The sequence below is a fragment of the Bubalus kerabau genome, chromosome 2 (assembly GCF_029407905.1).
Source record: "Bubalus kerabau isolate K-KA32 ecotype Philippines breed swamp buffalo chromosome 2, PCC_UOA_SB_1v2, whole genome shotgun sequence".
In the NCBI taxonomy this organism is placed as follows: Eukaryota; Metazoa; Chordata; class Mammalia; order Artiodactyla; family Bovidae; genus Bubalus; species Bubalus kerabau.
The window spans coordinates 154,650,744-154,658,053 of record NC_073625.1 but is presented as its reverse complement, the minus strand read 5'-3'; the positions used below and the strand labels follow the sequence as shown (position 1 = coordinate 154,658,053).

Sequence of the window (7,310 nt, the reverse complement as noted above, 5' to 3'; positions counted from 1 at the left end):
CTGTACCATGCTGGCTTTCCAGTATGGCTGCTTACTTTATCAAATCAGCAGGGAGAAAGAATCTCTATGATCCAGCAATCCCACTGCTGGGCATACACACTGAGGAAACCAGAAGGGAAAGAGACACGTGTACCCCAATGTTCATCGCAGCACTGTTTATAATAGCCAGGACATGGAAGCAACCTAGATGTCCATCAGCAGATGAATGGATAAGAAAGCTGTGGTACATATACACAATGGAGTATTACTCAGCCATTAAAAAGAATACATTTGAATCAGTTCTAATGAGGTGGATGAAACTGGAGCCTATTATACAGAGTGAAGTAAGCCAGAAAGAAAAACACCAATACAGTATACTAATGCATATATATGGAATTTAGAAAGATGGTAACAATAACTCTGTATACGAGACAGCAAAAGAGACACTGATGTATAGAACAGTCTTTTGGACTCTGTGGGAGAAGGAGAGGGTGGGATGATTTGGGAGAATGGCATTGAAATACGTATAATATCATATATGAAACGAGTCACCAGTCCAGGTTCGATGCACGATACTGGATGCTTGGGGCTGGTGCACTGGGACGACCCAGAGGGATGGTATGGGGAGGGAGGAGGGTTCAGGATGGGGAACACATTTATACCTGTGGCAGATTCATTTTGATATATGGCAAAACCAATACAATATTGTAAAGTTAAATAAAATAAAATTAAAAAAAAAAAGAATCTCTAGAGTAAGCTTGATAGCAAGAAGTCTGAAATATAATGTAATTATCAGGAGAATATCCCATTACCTTTGCCACATTCTATAAATTAGAAGCAAGTCATAAATTCCTTCCTTAATCAGCGGGAGATGATCACACAAAGCTGTGGATGCCAGGAGGTGATGGTGCCACCCTAGAGTCTATTCAACACAGAGAGAATGAAGAGGATCTGTTCATTTGAATGAATTGATTCAGCTTCTTTGATTAGGTGTTTAGAATAGTTCCGCTTTTGGAGAGAGTGATAGAACAGACCTGAGAGTGACCAGAACTTCTGTATCCTTTGTTCAGTGGCCTTTTCTGACCATCCTGGGACCCTTGGCAGATGGCTTGCTAGTACTCAAATGGTTAGCATTTCTACGGGATGTGACATACCCAAACGTGCCTTTCTCAGCATCAGTCCATGCAGAGGACTAGCCCCTCTCCTGTCATGAAAATATTACCCATGCATCTTGTTTAATTTGCTCAGGTCTAAGCAATTAGGAAAATGTTCTTATAAAGCAACACAAGCTCAGAAATTCATAGTTGATAATAACCTTACTTTTTGTCCCGTGTATATATTGCATTTCCGTACTAATAGGGCACAACACTGCATCAGCCTGAGTTGTAGAAATTATGGGGATTTTTGTCACTGAGGCAGACCCACTTGGAAAGATGTTTGGGTGCATTATACCATATGCAGACAAGAAAATTTTACCTATAGGATGCTTGGCTTGTGTTCATGGGGACAGGAACTTTGGCCAAAAAAAAAAAAAAAATTTTTTTTTTCCTAAGAATCATCTAAGCTGATTGGAAGTGCTTGTTGTTAAGCCTTTGACAGCTTTTTTTGGACTGAAGCCATCTTTCAGTTTACACTTTCTCCTAGACTGTTATGCTTCACCCTTTGGATTTGACATTTCTTGCAAGGTTTACTTGGCATCTGCCTCTGGCCACTGCATAACTCTACTTTCCTGTCTGGATAAAGTTTTTCTGTTACGCATGCTCTAGGCATCATTTCAGCCCAGCAACTTGCCTCAATATGCAGCACCCTAGAGGAAACACTGGACTGTGTAGTTAAGACAGTGTTTTGTGTGAGTGTGTGTGTGTAGAGGTGGGGGAGGCAAGTGCACTCAGTCATGTCAGACTCTTGCGATCCCATGGACTCCAACTCTTGTGATCCCACGGACTGTAGCCCATCAAGCTCTTTTGTCCATGGGATTCTATACTGGATTGAGTTGGCAGTTCCTTTTCCATGGGATCTCCCCAACCTAGGGATGGAACCCATAACTCTCGTGTCTCCTGCACTGGCAGGCAGATTTTTGAACACTACACCACCTGGGAAGCCCTTAGACAGTGTTGCTTGCATGTTGTTGTTTTCAGTTGCTCAGTTATGTCTGACTTTTTGTGACCCCATGACTGCACCACTCAAGGCTTCCCTGTCCTTCACCATCTCCTGGAGCTTGCTCAAACTCATGTCCATTGAATTGGTGATGCCATCCAATCATCTCATCCTCTGTGGTCCCCTTATCCTCCTGCCTTCAATCTTTCCCAGCATCAGGGTCTTTTCTAATGAGTTGGCTCTTTGCATCAGTGGTCAAAGTATTGGAGCTTCAGTTTCAGCATCAGTCCTTCCAATGAATATTCAGGACTGATTTCCTTTAGGATTGACTGGTTTGGTCTCCTTGCTGTCCAAGGGACTCTCAAGAGTTTTCTCTGACACCACAGTTCAAAAGCATCAGTTCTTCAGTGCTCAGACTTATTTATGGTACAACTCTCACATCCATACTTGAGTACTAGAAAAACCATAGCTTTGACTATATGGACCTTTGTTGGCAAAGTAATGTCTCTGCTTTTTAATATGCTGTCTAGGTTTGTCATTTCTTTTCTTCCAAGGAGCAAGTATCTTTTAATTTCATGGCTGAAGTCACCATCTGCAGTGATTTTAGAGGCCAAGAAAATAAAGTCTGTCACTGTTTACATTGTTTCCCCAACTATTTACCATGAAGTGATGGGACCCGATACCATGATCTTCATTTTTTGAATGTTGAGTTTTAAGCCAGCTATTTCACTCTCCTCTTTCACCTTCATCAAGAGGCCCTTTAGTTCCTCTTTGCTTTCTGCCATAGGGGTGGTATCATCTGCATGTCTGAAATTATTGATATTTCTCCCAGAAATCTTGATTCCAGCTTGTGCTTCATCCAGCCCAGCATTTCTCATGATGCACTCTGCATATAAATTAAATAAGCAGGGTGACAATATACAGCCTTGATGTACTCCTTTCCCAATTTGGAACCAATCCGTTGTTCCATGTACAGTTTCAATTGTTGCTTCTTGACCTGCATACAGGTTTCTCAGGAGGTAGGTAAGTGGTCTGGTATTCCCATCTCTTGAAGAATTTTCCAGTTTGCTGTGATCTGCTCAAAGATTTTAATGTAGTCAATGAATCAAAAGTAGATGTTTTTCTGAAATTCTCTTGTTTTTTCTATGATCCAAAGGATGTTGGCAATTGGATCTCTGGTTCCTCTGCCTTTTCTAAATCCAGCTTGAACATCTGGAAGTTCTTGGTCCATGTACTGTTGAAGCCTAGCTTAGAGAATTTTGAGCATTACTTTGCTAGCATGTGAAATGACTGCAATTGTGTGGTAGTTTGAACATTCTTTGACATTGACTTTCTTTAGGATTGGAATGAAAAATGAACATTTTCCAGTCCTGTGGCCACTGCATAGTTTTCCAAATGTGCTGCCATATTGAGCACAGCACTTTAACAACATTACCTTTTAGGATTTGAAAAAGCTCAGCTGAAATTCTGTCACCTCCATTAGCTTTGTTCACAGTGATGCTTTCCAAGACCCACTTGACTTCACACTCCAGGATGTCTGGCTCTAGGTGAGTGATCACACCATTATGGTTATCTGGGTCATGAAGATCTTTTTTTGTATAGTTCTGTTTCTTCTTGCTACCTCTTCTTAATATCTTCTGCTTCTGTTAAGCCCATACAATTTATGTCCTTTATTGTACCCATCTTGGCAGGAAATGTTCCCTTGGTATCTCTAATTTTCTTGAAGAGATCTTTCTTGCTGCTAAAGCAAAATTTGATGAGCTTAACACAGTAAGACTTTATTTCTTATCAGCACAACAGGATAATGCAGGTGTTCCTGGTCAGGTGGCTCTCCCATAGATGGGGTGATACTGGGGCCAAGGCTCCTTCCGTCTCTGGCTCTGTCATCTCTAGCACACAGCTTCCCCCATCACTGTGTTTTTCTGCATCAAGCCACGGAAAGGAAAAGTTTATCAAAGATTGTGCAGAAAGGGTTTTATGTGCTAAGCCCATCAAGTCTCACTTTCTTGGGACACACCCAAATGCAAGGTTGGCTGGGAAATGTGATCTATGTGGCCAAGAAGAAAGGGAAAACTTAGCTAGCAGTGTCTGCCACAGGGAATCTTTTGACAGCCATGAAGCTACTGTACCCACATGCATATTGGGGAGACTTAGTGGGCAGCACTCTTGAAAACAAGGACAATAATCAATGGGTTTTTACATTGAAGCTTGTATTGAAACATACAAAATTTATTGTGTTTCAGATGTTGCTCTAAGTGTTTTTCAAATAACAACTCTCTAATCTTTACATAGCCCTATGGAGTAGTCCTGTTATTGTCCTCATTTATAGATGGGAAAATTGAGGCACAGACTAGCTAAGTAGATTACTCTAGGTAATAGCACCAGTAAATGGGAAGAGTGAGGATTTGAATCTAGACATCTTGGCTTCAGAGCCTGCGTTTTACCACTGTGCCTCATGGACTTCAGCTTCATCCCCACTGTGATTCTTTCATGAGAATAAATTTTTTTATTGATAAGGAAATTGGGTATCTTAGTACAGCCCCCTGAAGAAAGACAGTATTATTCCCATTTTATAGATTGTGTAATACATTTCACAGAAATCGATGAGCCTCCCCACATTACACCAGCAGAGCAGTAAATTGCCCCTTTGGGAAGAATGAGTTTCCTCATGGCCATACCTGGGCTTTGTGGGTGGGTCTTTGAGTGTGCTCCCCTCAGAGGGCATTTGGTGCTACTTTTATGGGCAAAAATGTGAATATCTGAGGCAAAAGACTTATTTAATCCAAGAAGAGCAAGGGAAGACTATGAATTAACTTCAGTTCTTGTAACCATCAAGCTGTCAGGAAGTCTTCAGCATGGTGTGAATTAATAGCACAAATACCAAGAGTCTTTCCCTGTCAGGTAATGCCAGCAACCACTTGTATCAAGGAGTGCAGTGAATGTTAGAAAATCCTTCTTATGACTCAAGTTTACTTATTGTTGAAAAATAATACATGGAGCTATTGATGTGACCTTCATACTTCTTCATGGGTGAAGGTTACAGAGAGTATTAAAGAATATTCCACAGCAGTGATCTGACCTTTACACTTCAGGTAGCAGTCTATGAACAATATCTAAAGACCTGTCTTTTAAGTGTGTGTGTGTGTGTGTTTTTCCTTGAGTTTTTGATGTTATCAAATTCATCATAGGACTTTTAAAAACGTAAAGCAAAAAAATTGAGGACAGTATCTCTGCTTTAGCAATTCCATTACACTCAGATAATTCTATAATTTTAGCTGTTCTTTATTTTTGACTTATTGACTATCTTAATCCATTTAGATTGTTCTAACAAACTATCATAGACTGAGTAGCTCATAAACAACAAGTATTTATTTCTCCGAAGGTTGGAAGTCCAAGATCAAGACACTGGCAGATGGGGTGTCTGGTGAGAGCTCTCTTTCTGGTTGATGGATGGCTGTCTTGTTGCATCCTCACAAAGTGGAAGGAGTGAAGTTACTGTCTGAGGTTACTTTTGTGAAGGCACTAATTTCACTCACGAAGGCTTCCACCCTCAGAACCTATTCATCTCTTTAAAAGATTTCACTTCCTAATGCCATCACACTGAGGGTTAGTTTCTGAATCCAAATTTAGAATTTAAGGGGGAACATAGGAATTTTGAAGGGACACAAACATTCAGATCACAGAATTGACCTTTTTATTTAAGTTACCACTTAAAGATCATGTATCTGATCTCTTTGGATTACAATCTGTTAAAAAGTTTTTACTCTTCCACAATTTTTAAAAGAAAAATTTAAAAACAAACCCAATGGGTATGAGATATATTTATTCCAACTTAACTTTTCATATTTGCATACACTTTCCTTTTATCTATACATAAACTAGAAATCACAATATTTTAAGAGTACCTTGAAATTTAGAGATGAATTTCATAATATCTTTTTATTTAATATATTCACCACAGCTGTGGGAAGTGAATATAATTATAATCTGATTTCATACATAAGAAGACAGAGGCCCCAGGAGGGACTTCTCTGTGTCCCACAGCTCACAGGGGACAGCTTGAGGTTCAGGTTTTTCACGAGGACTCAGTGTCTCGGCTTTCCTGCCTCTTCCTGTTGGCAGAGAGTTAATGTGAATATTTCCGCTGAAATGTGGTCGGTGGAGTCAGTATAGCCGGGAAGAGCCTTCTGCGTGTTCCCAGGAATCTGCTAGGCACCCCCTATCCTCAGGAGAATGTCATCCTCATGATAGTTCTTTGGGTCAGTGTTACTGTCTCTCTTTAAATAGATGAAAAGCCCTGAAATTTAGAAAGATTACATGACTTACCCGGGAGTTCATGGTTCAAGCCTCAGTTCATTTAGACCAAAATTCTGTGCTTTCCCTATACATCTTCCAAAATAAAACTTTTGTTTGAAACACTGTGTGTGCTTGTGTGTCAGTCACTCAGTTGTGTCTGACTCTTTGTGACCCCATGGATTGTAGCCCACTAGGCTCCTCTGTTCATGGAATTCTCCAGGAAAGAATACTGGAGTGGGTTACCATTCTCTTCTCCAGGGGATCTTCCTAACCCAGGAATTGAACCCAGGTCTCCTGCATTGCATGAAGATTCTTCACAGTTTGAGCCATCAGGGAAGGCCACCTACCTTTATTAAGTTAAACAGCAAATCTTAGATAATTGGGCTCTTGTAATGGCCTGTGGCTTAATCAGTACTTGAGTAAGGAGAAGCTGGTCATTAGCATGGGCTTGTGTTGAGGTGTGCATTGTTGGATCAGGTGGGTGGGTTAATGTTGCCTTTATAATCCTTAACACCTGCACCTGAATGTCCCTGGTGGATGTGTTCCTGTGCTTTCAGATGAGATTGTTCCCGTCTCTGTTTCAGACTGATGCTCTTGGCCTGATAGTCCATACTTGATTTTCTATATGTATTTATTTATTGCAGTCTTTCATAAGAAGTAATTTGGAGGTTTATTCATAAAATAGTGATTGATTCTTATATAAGAAGCAGTTATTTTCTTCCAACACTGAGATCCTGAAAACAAGACCTATGACCTATTTGTTACTTGGCCTTGAATCAAACAATTATCTTTTCTCTGAGACCTTGAAACAATGCCATTATTTCTGTAAGAAGCCAAGCTAACAGTCAAGTAAATCTATACATTTGCTCTTAAATCTTTATAAAATGAATTTTCCTGAGTAAGGAAAGAATATGAAGTCACAGGGCATTTTTTTTTTC

General features: G+C 40.1%; 1 long non-coding RNA gene across 1 annotated transcript; it reads right to left on the bottom strand.

The window, feature by feature from the left end:
• Positions 1-5,765: 5,765 nt before the first annotated feature.
• Positions 5,766-6,700, bottom strand: LOC129644950 (uncharacterized). Its single transcript, XR_008711074.1, has 2 exons — positions 6,616-6,700; positions 5,766-6,373 (listed from the first exon to the last, which is right to left on the bottom strand). It is a non-coding gene; the product is annotated as an uncharacterized LOC129644950 (long non-coding RNA).
• Positions 6,701-7,310: the final 610 nt, after the last annotated feature.